General features: G+C 46.7%; 1 long non-coding RNA gene across 1 annotated transcript; it reads right to left on the minus strand.

The window, feature by feature from the left end:
- Positions 1 to 6,067: 6,067 nt before the first annotated feature.
- On the minus strand, positions 6,068 to 10,927 carry LOC128097653 (uncharacterized). The gene is made up of 2 exons (XR_008213931.1): positions 7,600 to 10,927; positions 6,068 to 6,905 (listed from the first exon to the last, which is right to left on the minus strand). It is a non-coding gene; the product is annotated as an uncharacterized LOC128097653 (long non-coding RNA).
- Positions 10,928 to 11,877: the final 950 nt, after the last annotated feature.

Below are 11,877 nucleotides of genomic sequence, written 5' to 3' on the forward strand. Positions count from 1 at the left end.
TCCTATAGCTAAGCCTAGCTTATGATGATATGGGTCTGTGTCTGGACGGCCCCCACAGTGAAGTGAAGAATGATGGAAAAAAACAAATAGGACCTGGGTCTGGCCCCAGTTCTGCCTTTAATGAAAGCACTTCCCTTCTAGATCCTAACTTCCTTGCCTGAGAAATTGAGTGTGATTTCTACTTTGTAAAGCTACTAAGTAGGCTGGAGATGAAGCTCAATTGGTGGAGTACTCATCTAGCATAAACAAAGCCGTGAGTTCAAAACCCAGCACTGCCTGAACAGTTTGGTGGTGTATGCTATAAACCCAGCACTCAGGATGGTCAGGAAATACAAGGTCATCTTTGGCTATATAATGAGTTTGAGGCCAGCCCGGGCTATATGAAACCCTGTCTCAAATTAATTAAACACACACATAAACGTATACATAAAGGTTTAAAAGTAAAAATAAACACTAGGGACTGGGGTAGAATTCAATAATAAGACATGGGCTTGGCCTGCCTGAAGTCATGAATTCAATCCCCAGCACCAACAAATGAATACTCAAATTAAATTATAAACAACAAAGTTCTAAACGAATGTGACATTGATACAGATGTTTTTTGCCCTTGGCTCTAGGGACCTCCCACCATAACACAATCCTTCTCTTTCTCATTCATCACCTTTTTAAAATACCCTCCAGGAACTGTGTGTCTCAGGCTTCACTTTCTAGAGCTCAGGCTCACAGGGTTCTGTTCTGTCTGAGCTAGCAGAGCTGTGCTTGGCTGTGTTGTGGACTGGCTGCCCAGGTTTCTGAACTTCTCTAGACCTGTGTTCTCATGGGCAGAGGATGATACTGACCACTCACACAGGGTTAATGAGGGCATGAAAAGGTGCCATGGGGTGTGGGTACAGGGACTGGCACAGGAGTAGTGCCCAGCTATGAGGCAATGTTAGGCACAGAGACTGAATGAGGACTTTATTTTTTTTATTTTTTTAGGAAAGATCTCACTGTATAGCCCTGGCTGACTTGGAATTCGCTGTGTAGACCAGGCTAACCTTGAACTCATCGAGATCTGCCTGCCTCTGCCTCCCCAGTGCTGGATCAAAGACGTGAGCCGCCAACCTAAATGAAGATTTTTGTCTGTTAGTTTCCCAGTTGCTATCAGACACCTGAGAAGAGTTGGAGTGAAGGGGGATGTGGGCTGGGCACTTGCATGGCCCACCTGCCCACCCGACTGCCCGCCCTCCTGCCTTCCTACCAACTCAGTCTCCATCCGTGCTGACAAAAAAGGATCTTTATGCTCCTGTAATAGGTCCTTCTCTGTCCCGCCAGCCAGCTCCCAAATAATGACACAGAGACTTCTTATTAGTTATGAAAGCAGGCAGAGTCTCTGTGTGGTCAAGGACACAGCCAAGCGTGGTGACCCGAGCCTTTAATCTCAGTACCAACCATAGAGATCTGGAGGTCTGTGTAGACAGGCGGTGATGAGGAAGTCATGTGATTGGGTTTAGAGCCAATGAGAAGGCAGAACAGAAAGGCAGTAAAAAGACAGGACAGACATTAGAAGCTCTCTCCCTCTGGGGAAGCAATGGCAGCGAGTGGTAAGCTAAAGGCTATTTGCTAGTGCTCCGATCTCCTGGGCTTCTAACTCTGTATTTGGCTCTGTGTTTCTTTTTTTTTTTTTTTTTTTTTTTTTTGGTTTTTCGAGACAGGGTTTCTCTGTGTAGCTTTGCGCCTTTCCTGGAACTCGCTTTGGAGACTAGGCTGGCCTCGAACTCACAGAGATCCGCCTGGCTCTGCCTCCCGCGTGCTGGGATTAAAGGGGCTCTGTGTTTCTTATTTAATAAGACCGTTTAGAATTTTGTCTACAAAAAAGTAGGTTAGGGGATCAACGAGTAAAGGCGCTGGCAGCGGATGATAACGTCAGTTTCGTCCCAGGGACCCACGCGGTGTAAGGGGAGAACTAACGCCAGAAAGTTGACCTCTGACCTCCACACGGGTGCCATGGCATGCCCATGCCCACACCCATGCACACACATAATAAGTGAACAACAAAAATATAATAAAAAAGAAAAGCATGTTATTAGTAAAAACTGGGAAGTCTACCATGGGTGTTGTATAGTGTGTGTGTGGGGGGGTGTGGGGGTGTGGTGTGGTGTGTGGTTTATGAGGCAATGAAGTAGCTTCTCATGTAGTCCAGGTTGGCCTCAAATTTGCTATGTAGTTGAGGATGACCTTGAACTCCTGATCCACCTGCTTCTATGGTCCGTGAATTGGGATTATGGGAGGACTCTCCCACGCCTGGTTCCTGAAGTGCTGGAGAGCAAACCTAGGCCTTTGTGCATGCTAGGCAAACACTCTACCAACTGAACTACATCCCCAGCCGTCCCATGAATATCTTATTGTCTTTGTACCATTTTGTGTTCATAGTACTGAGACTTGAACCAGGAGTCCTTGAACATGTGAGGCCAACTATCTACCAACTGGGTTACATCGATAACCTCTCTGGCATGCTTTAACTAAAGCTTCTTCACAGGCCTTAAAGAACTTGGAAAGTGTCTGGTAGGAAAGCCCCAAATGATCAGAAAAATTGAAGGAGTCACGACGTCATACTCACTGGTACCCTAGGCCCTGAGCAAATCATGGTATGTACCTTCCTGACCACAGTCCTGGGACAAGGTACGAGGTCGTATCCATACTTTGCAGATGAGGAAAATTCAGAAAAGCTGAGTGATTTGCTTGAAGGCTCATAGTAAATGACTGGTGGTCAAAAGTCAGACCCAACTCTGAACCCAAAAGCTCTTAATCTTGATGTTCTTATGCCCGGCTTTGCTACTGGGGTGGGCTTGAGGGACAGAGCCTAATGTGCCAAGTAGCCGGGGAGCCCAGGGGTAGTTCCCACACTTCACGTCCCCGTGGGACCCATCCTGTGTGTGCTGACAGTTTGACAACTTACGCAGCAGCTGGTTTGCTCGGAGGAGATCTCCATTAATTAAAGTAGCACAAAGGGAGAACCGCCTGAGCCATGTTGTTGGGTAATTAATGCAGAAGAGAACCCGGGCGGCCAGAATGCTCAGAAGCTACCTGCCAGAACCAAGCTCCAGTCACTGCCCCGGCCCACACCAGCCCACAGCTACTGCTCAGTTGCTCTAGTCACAGGCTGCTGCCATCAGATGACCTCCATGGATGGAGAGGACAAGTTGTCCTCTGGGCCAGACCCTGAATCACTCCTCTGGTTCCCTCGGCCTCTTTGAACTGCCTATCTTTCCTGGGAGATAATTGGTGATGCAAGCTGGTGCTAAAGCACCCAGGACCCAGAGCTTGGAAGCTTTACTTCTGAAGAAGTACGTGTCCCTGGCTAGCTCTGCCCATCAGGCTGTCTGCCCAAAGCTGTTGCCTCATGTCCCAGGACAAGATCTCAAATCAGCCTGCTTCAGCATCCAGTGTCCTGGGACGAAATGCATGTGACCCCCAGTTGCACCAGCCAAGGCTTTCTATTTGCCTCCCTTTCTGGACCCTCATCGTGGTCCCGGATCACACTGACTAGGGATTCTCATTTCTTTCTTGTCCTTTCTTCCATTTCATTATTACTATAACCCCAGCAATGCCCTGAGAAAGTTTGTTTGCAAATGAATCCACCCAAGTTCTGAGCCGTGAATTCGCTCCTCCAAAGACAAGGAGGCTTCCCTTCTTTCTCTGGAGACTAGACTTCTCTGGGATCTCAGCAGTTAGGCCAGCCGTAACTTGCTTTTCTGTCTGTTTTCATTTCTTCCTTCTCCTTTGGAGATAAGGTCTTGGTACATTTCCCAGTTTGGTCTCACCAGAATTGCAGTAATCCACCTGGCTCTGCGTCCCAAGTGGGACTACTGATGTGGACAGCTGCAATTGATCCTGTTTTTCTGTTTTTTTGTTTTGTTTTGAAACAGAGTTTCTCTGTGTAGCCCTGGCTATCCTGGAACTCACTCTGTAGACCAGGCTGGCCTTGAACTCAAGGAGATCTGCCTGCCTCTGCCTCCCAAATGCTGCGATTAAAGGCGTGCGCCACCTCCACCCAGCTGCTTTTCTGTTTTTAATAAACTTTATTTTTTGGGGATGCTCTTTGGTTTGAGAAGATCTCTACACACAGTACAGAAGTTCTTACATACTCCATCAGGTGCCCCATTGTCAACATTTCATATTACCATGGCCTGCTGTCAAAACCAAGAATCTCGGATAGATCTGGAGAGATGGGGCAGCAGTTAGGAGCACTGACTGCTTTTCCAGAGGCCTGGGTTTGAAGTCCAGAACCCACATAGCTGCTCAAAACCGTGTTCAGCTCAAGTTCCAGGGCATCTGACGCCCTCTTCTGACCGCCACGGGCACTGCACACACATGGTACACAGGCAAATATCATACATATAAAATTAAAAAAAAAAAAAAAACAGCTGGGCATAGTGGCGCATGCCTTTAATCCCAGCACTCGGGAGGCAGAGGAAGGCAGAACTCTGTGAGTTCAAGGCCAGCTTGGACTACAAAGTCAGTTCCAGGACAGCCAGGGCTGTTACACAAAGAAACCCTGTCTTGAAAAACCAAAACAAGAAAAAAAAATGTTTTTAAACAAAACAGAGGCCTGCCTCTCTTGCAGAGAACCCAAGTTCTGTTCCAAACACCCCTGAAGGGAGGCTCAAAACACTTGTAACCCTAGCTCCTAGGCTGACCTCCTGGGGCACCTACACTCACGTGCACATCCATACGTAGGTAGATATATACACACAACTTTTTTTTTTTTTTTGGTTTTTCGAAACAGGGTTTCTCTGTGTAGCTTTGTGCTTTTCCTGGAACTCACTTGGTAGCCCAGGCTGGCCTCGAACTCACAGAGTTCCGCCTGGCTCTGCCTCCCGAGTGCTGGGATTAAAGGCGTGCGCCACCACTGCCCGGCTTACACACAACTTTTAAATAAAAAAATAAAAATAAAAATAAACTAGGAATCTAACAGTGCGTACTTACTTTTGTGGCAGCTCCGAGGATCAAACACAGGGCTTGTGCAAGCTCGGCAAGTGTCCTACCTCTCAGCTACGTAAATGTCCCATCCCCGTATATTTGACTTTTGAACCAGGAAACATTGCCCTCTGGGAGATGAGCTCTGCGTTTGTCTTCTCCATCCATAAGTGTGAGTACTTTCAATGAGGCCCCTTCAGCACTAACAGAGCCTTTCTCTGAATCACTACATTGACCAATATCGATGTCCCAAAGCCAGAAGGGCCGTTTAGGAAGAACCAGCCTCAGCACCAGAGGCTCGAAGCTTTGCTCTGTAACCTTCAAGTGTCCACTCATCAATGTTCTCTTTCCATAACCTTCCAAAGGTATCTATTGCTCACTTAATCAGTTATTTTTACCAGTGATTTTTGCCCACTCACTGTAAACATCTCTAGGCTGATGGTCCTGACCTGTGTAAAAAATAAATAAATAAAAATGCAGCTCAGCATAAGCTGGCTGGTGAGCAAGCATCCTCCTCCATGGTTCCTGCTGTACCTCCTGGCTGTAGAGTGAGTTCTTGGGTTGGCGTTTACTCTGTAGAATAACAAACTGTCCTGCCTTCAAGTTCCTGCCTTGGCTTCTATCAGTGATGGGCCGTGATCTGAAATTGGGAGCTAAAATCAGCCTTTTCCTCCCTAAGTTGTTTGTTCGTTTTTTCTTTTTTTTTTTTTTTTTTTTTTTTTTTTTTTTTTTTGGGTTTTTCGAGACAGGGTTTCTCTGTGTAGCTTTGCGCCTCTCCTGGAACTCACTTGGTAGCCCAAGCCGGCCTCGAACTCACAGAGATCCGCCTGGCTCTGCCTCCCGAGTGCTGGGATTAAAGGCGTGCGCCACCACCGCCCGGCTTCGTTTTTTCAAGACAGGATTTCTCTGTGTAGCCCTGGCTGTCCTGGAACACACTTTGTAGACCAGGCTGATATCCCGCCCACCCCCACCCCACCCCCACCCCACCCCCACTTCACCCCCACCCCGTGTTTTGAGTGCCGGGATGAAAGACCTGCGCACTGCGCCCGGCTGTGAGTTGTTTTTTAACCAGAGTGCTTTTGTCACAGTAACAGAAATGAAACCAGAACAGATGCCAAAAAACCATTGTTGTTAATCCAGCACCTTTCCATCCTAAAAACTCTCGACAAACTGGGAATGGAAGGAAACTGTCTCAGCATAATAACGCCTGTATGGGAAAGGCCCACGGCCACACCACACTTAGCGATGGCATTGGTGGAGGGGTAGGAGACCGTTCAGGCTGTGGGTGCGGCCCAGCAGTGGAACTCTGGCCTAGAATCCCTAAGGAGATGGGTTCAGTGTCCATCAAAGACAAAGCAAATGCTCCATAAAGGCGAGAGGAGGCAGACAGTGAGTGGCCTGTGCATCTGCCTTCACATCTGCCAGCTTCACAGGTCCCGGTCAGCCGCAGAAGAGACAAATCCAGGCTTCTTTTCCAGCAGAATAATCAAAAAGGAGTCATGAGGAAGGCACAGAATCGGCGGAGCAAGTAGGCAGGTGGCCCCGGGTGGACAGGAACAGCTGGACAGACAACCTCCTCCTCGAAATTTTGTCCTGCTAGGCCCTGAACCCTCAATTCTTTCCTTCCTCTATCCCTTCCTGCAGCCATCTAGGAGCCTCGTGCCAGTTGGATGGGGGCGGTGGTTGATGTGTGCTTCTTTGTAAAGCAGCTTCCCCCTCCCAGCCCCAAGTGCAGATTTGGAGAACTGGTTCTGGGGTGGAAGCAAATGGCTGCTGGGATACTGGGTGACACATGCAGCTGAAGCTTTGTGGGGGGAGGGGAAGGCAGAGGCAGAGCCTCCCACATCTCCACCCCCCGGGTATGAAAGCTGCAAAGGTATCAGAGGTAAGACTTAATGGCGTGCCTGGGGTCTCCCTGCACAGATGAGCAGGCTGCGAGGCGGGAGCTGTGGGGAAATTGGAAAAGGGACACATTCATTTTTCACTGCACAGCTACACACACACACACACACACACACACACACACACACACACACACACACACTTAATAAAGAGCCAGAGGCTGCTCTGGCTCCTACTCCTTTTCTATAGAGGACCTGTAGGAGAGGTTATGAAGAGGCAGAGAGGGGAAAGCACTGGGCTGCTTCTCCTCCAGGCTTTGCCACTGTCTGCAGGACAGCCTGGGGGGCGGGGACACTTGGACAGCCTTGCTGGCCACAACCACCTAGTGTGTGTGTGGGGGGGGGGGGGGGGGGGAGCCAGAGAACCGCATATGAAGAAAAGCTGGAAAGCTACCTCTTACTCCAGAATCTTTGGCCAGAACCCTGAGCCTCCGGAGCCCCAGCCCAGCTCCTCAGAATAGACCTAACTATAGCCTGGGAGGAATTCTCAGTGCCCTGCTCCTGGCACCCACAGAGACTTAAGAGACAGACGACCTGCCTGGCCTAGGCATGGTAGTACCACCTGTAACCTCAGCTACTCCAGAGGCTAAGGCGACAGGATAAAGAATTGGAGTGTGTCGTCCTGTGCCCCCCCCCACCCCCCCCACCCCCTGTACAAAGGGAGAGAGTTCAGTGTAGGTGTGAGGCCCCGGGGCTCCATCTCCAGTGTGAAGGGAAGGATAGATGCAGGGAAACTCACCAAGCCCAGATCCGTTAACTCCAAGTACTCCATCCACAACCCTGGAACAGGAGTGAAGACAATGGTATCAGGATGACCTGAGCCACTGGGTCAGGGAGGGACTGGGCCCCTCTCAGCATCTCCGAACCTGATTGCAGCCCTCACATCCCTCACAAAATTCACATCGGTTCGGGAAAGTGGGCGAGTTCCTGGGACGTGGGAGGAGAATCTGTCCTTCAACTTTCACCTGCTGGAGGGGAGGGTGGTCTTCATACCCAATAAATGCCCACCGGGGCACACATCACCAGAGACTCTCACATGGAACCACACTCACCTTTGAGCTTTATTCAAATGATACGATCATTTCAGTCTATGTCCTGGGTGAACACAGAAGTCCATCCGTCTCTCGTTTCTTTCTGAGGATTCTGGGAGATATTCTCATGTTTCTTAGATCCCTGACTGCTCGGTGCAACTGTGCTGGTCATGGACTGCACAACTCCAGGGTGCTGGTTACAAAGCCCTGCTATGACATAACTACCACCCTTGTACCTCTTTCCAGTCACCATTAGCCGTCAAGTGCATTAGCTCAAGTTCAGAGTCTTTATTTTCAAAAGGCACTGGTGACTTAAATCCAAGAATCACATGTGGCACCTGATTTAAACTTCCATCCTTTTTATTTGTAGACATTTTTTTGGTAGTCTATGTGAGCTGATTTTGTCACTGACAACAGTAATGTTTAAATTATGACTTGTACAACACTACGTCTCCTGCAGCGTTAATTTGCCTCCTAAGCACTATTGCTGAGCACTGTGATCTTTGTGCTACTTACCCTACAGGTAACACTTCGGAACTTGACTCTTATAAAGTCATTAAGTCTGGTTGGTCATCTACAGTCAGTGATGTGTGCTCACATCAGCAGAGGCTGTAGCAGTCGTGCATGTGTGTGTGTGTGTGTGTATGTATACACTTACAACATAAAATTGACTAATTTTTTTTGAGACATGGTCTTGCTATATAGTCCAGAACCTCAGCTTTGTGAGTGCTAGGATTGCAGGAATGCATCTATTTTTTTTGCGGGGGGGAGGGTGTTTAGAGACAAGATTTCTCTATGTAGCTAGCACTGGTTGTCCTGAAACTCACTCTGTAGACCAGGCTGGCCTCGAACTCAGAGATCCACCTGCCTCTGCCTCCGAGTGCTGAGATTAATGGTGTGCACCACCACTGCCTGGTGCAGGAATGCATCTTAATTTTTTAAATAGCGTGTGTGTGTGTGTGTGTGTGTGTGTGTGTGTGTGTGTGTGTGTGTGTGTGTGTGTGTTGTAGACCAGAGGCCAATGTCTGGTGTCTTTCTCTACCTGTCTCCATATTACTTTTTGGGACAGGGTCTCTCACTGAACTTGAAAATCACTGATTCAGCAAGACTTCCTGGACAATGAGTCCCAGGCATCCTCCTGTCTCTGCCTCCCCAGCACTGAGATTACAAGCACATGACACACTAAGCTGAGCTTTTCACGGGAGTGCTGGCAACTGTGATGCAGGCCCTCATGCTTACACTGCGAGCTCTTGTAACCATTTTAAGGGTACAACTCAGTGGCATCAAGTACTGGCATCAAGTACTGGCACATTGTCGTGCAAACGCCACTACCCTCCACCTCCAGAACTTGCTCACCGTCCACAGTTGAAATCCTGCCCGTTCATAGATAATGTCTCCTCCCTCCTCGGTCTGTGGCAATCCCATTGTACCTTCTGTGTGCAAATATGACTACCAAGGTATCTCACGTAGAGAAATTTTAAGCAGTATTAGTCGTCTTGTGACTACTTTTTTCATTCACCATATTTTCTTCAAGGTTCAGTCATAATTCAGTGAGCCAGAATTCTTTGTGTATTTGTTCATTCTTTGTGTATTGATGGGCATTTGGGTTGTTTCCGTAAATAATACTGTAATGAACACACCTATGTTCTTACTTTCACACTATCTTGGGTATAGCCCAAAGGTGAAATGATTGGACTATAAGATAACTGTTTAATTCTCTGAACCACTGTCATACTTTCCCACAGCCGCCACATGACTTTACGTTCCTGGAAGAAATGCCCTCGGTTCCAGTTTCTCCACACTCTTGCCAATTTGTGTTACTTTTTTTTGTCTTGGCAGCCCTCAGTCAGGGCTCCTGGCTCTCTCTTCTTTGTCCTGCATCCAGCCAATAATGGTTATACTACATTGTCTAAGATCTCTTGGATTTGTTCCCATCTCTTCCTGACCACCCTGGCCTGGTTCGAGCCCTCCCAACTTTGTTACACCGTTCTGTCTCAGTGACCTTCCAACAGTTTCAGAGAAAAGAGCTGTGTATTCCAGAATGATGCTGCATGCTCACTGGGGTATTATTCTAAAAAGGAGGGGGAGGGGCTGGCAAGACTGGTCAGCGGGCAAAGTGCTTTCTGCACAAACGTGAGGACCTGAGTTCGGGTCCCCAGAACTCATGTAAAAGCCAGGTGAAACACCACATCTCTGTAACCCCAGCACTGGGGGGCTCAGAGAAGGAGGATCCCCAGAGCTGGCTGGCCAGCCTGCCCAGCCAGTCAGTGAGCTTAGTGAGACCCCGGGTTCAGTGAGAGACCCTGCCCTAAAAACTAAAATGGAAAGCGACTGAGGAAGACACCCATGTTGACATTTGGCCTCTACACACAAATACGTAGACATGTATATACCACACAAATACATAGACATGCATATACCACACAAATACATAGATGTGCATATACCACACAAATACATAGACGTGCATATACCACACAAATACATAGACGTGCATATACCACACAAATACATAGACGTGCATATACCACACAAATACATAGATGTGCATATACCACACAAATACATAGACATGCATATACTACATCAAAAAAGACAGAGAGACACACACTCCAATCAGGATTAAGAAAGAAAGAATAAGCTATGTCATTTTAATAACAGATCTTGTTAATTAAAATAGTAACATTTGTTAATTTTAATATACATTTATTTGAATTATAATACTTCCACAATTATATCTAACAATTTTCTGCTTAATCTAATTGCAAGATGTGTTTTGCAAAACAGTTTAACAGGTGTTCTCAAGGACCATAAAGATCTTTTGATTCAGGAACTTTGAGTCTGGAAATCTATCACAAAGAGTTTGAAATATGAGGAAAAATACAAAAAAAAAAGAAGATGCTCATTATATTCACTACCATAAAAATAACTTAGGTGAGTATGGTGTTGCACACCTGTTTCCAGCACTCAAGAGACTGAAGCAGGAGACTTGCCATGAGTTCAAGAGCAACCTGGTCTACATAACAAGACTTTATCTCAAAAAAAAAAAGAAAGAAAGAAAGAAAGAAAGAAAGAAAGAAAGAAAGAAAGAAAGAAAGGGAGAACAGGAAAAGAAAGATGAAAAAAGAAAGGAAGGAAGGAAGGAAGAGAGAAAAAACAAAACACTTTGGCTGGTTTCATCTTGGGTCCTTCAAAGGCAAGGCCCTGTTTTCTATCCAGCCAGTTATGAGAGTCCAGTTTCTGCACATGTTCAACAACATTTGTTAGCACTGTTTTTTACCATAGGCACTCATTGGTGTACAGTGGTGGCCCTCGTGGCTTAATTGTGTTTTCCTTAATTGTGGCTAGTGATGTTTACCAGCATTTTTTTTTTTTTTTTTAAATAAGATCCCTCGATGTAGCCCTGGCTGTCCTGGAACTAGTAGACCAGGCTGGTCTCAAACTGACAGAGATCTGCCTGCCTCTGCTTCCGAGTGCTGGGTTAAAGGTGTGTGCACCACCATGCCCTGCACATTCATTTTTAACAAAACTAACTTTTAAGCAACATAAAGTTGAAATTCCTATCATAATAATTACTCATGTGTACTGAGTTGTTTTTTTTTTAATTATTTAAAATTTAAATCACACCCAAATAGCACCATCTAGGGGTAAACATTGTAAACACTTCAGAGTTTCCTTGAACTCCTTTCTGTCCTTTCTAGACTGAGTTGGAGTCATGTAACATTTAGAATTTGCTTTTTACCCCACTTAATATTTGAAATGGAACTTCCCTCAACCTTTCTCAAACATTACAGGATGTGACCATTTCCTTAAATGCTCTGCCATTGACAGCTGCTTGGCTAATTTTAGTTATATTTAACGTGATAAATAATTCAATAAGAGCCAGGTGTGGTGATACACATCAACCAGGATCAGGAGTCGAAGAGCAGCCTGAGCTATATATCCAGTTTGAAGCCAACCTACCTGAGACTCTGTCTCAAACAAAC

This window comes from Peromyscus californicus, unplaced genomic scaffold (genome assembly GCF_007827085.1).
Source record: "Peromyscus californicus insignis strain IS unplaced genomic scaffold, ASM782708v3 Scaffold_5__1_contigs__length_169319896, whole genome shotgun sequence".
In the NCBI taxonomy this organism is placed as follows: Eukaryota; Metazoa; Chordata; class Mammalia; order Rodentia; family Cricetidae; genus Peromyscus; species Peromyscus californicus.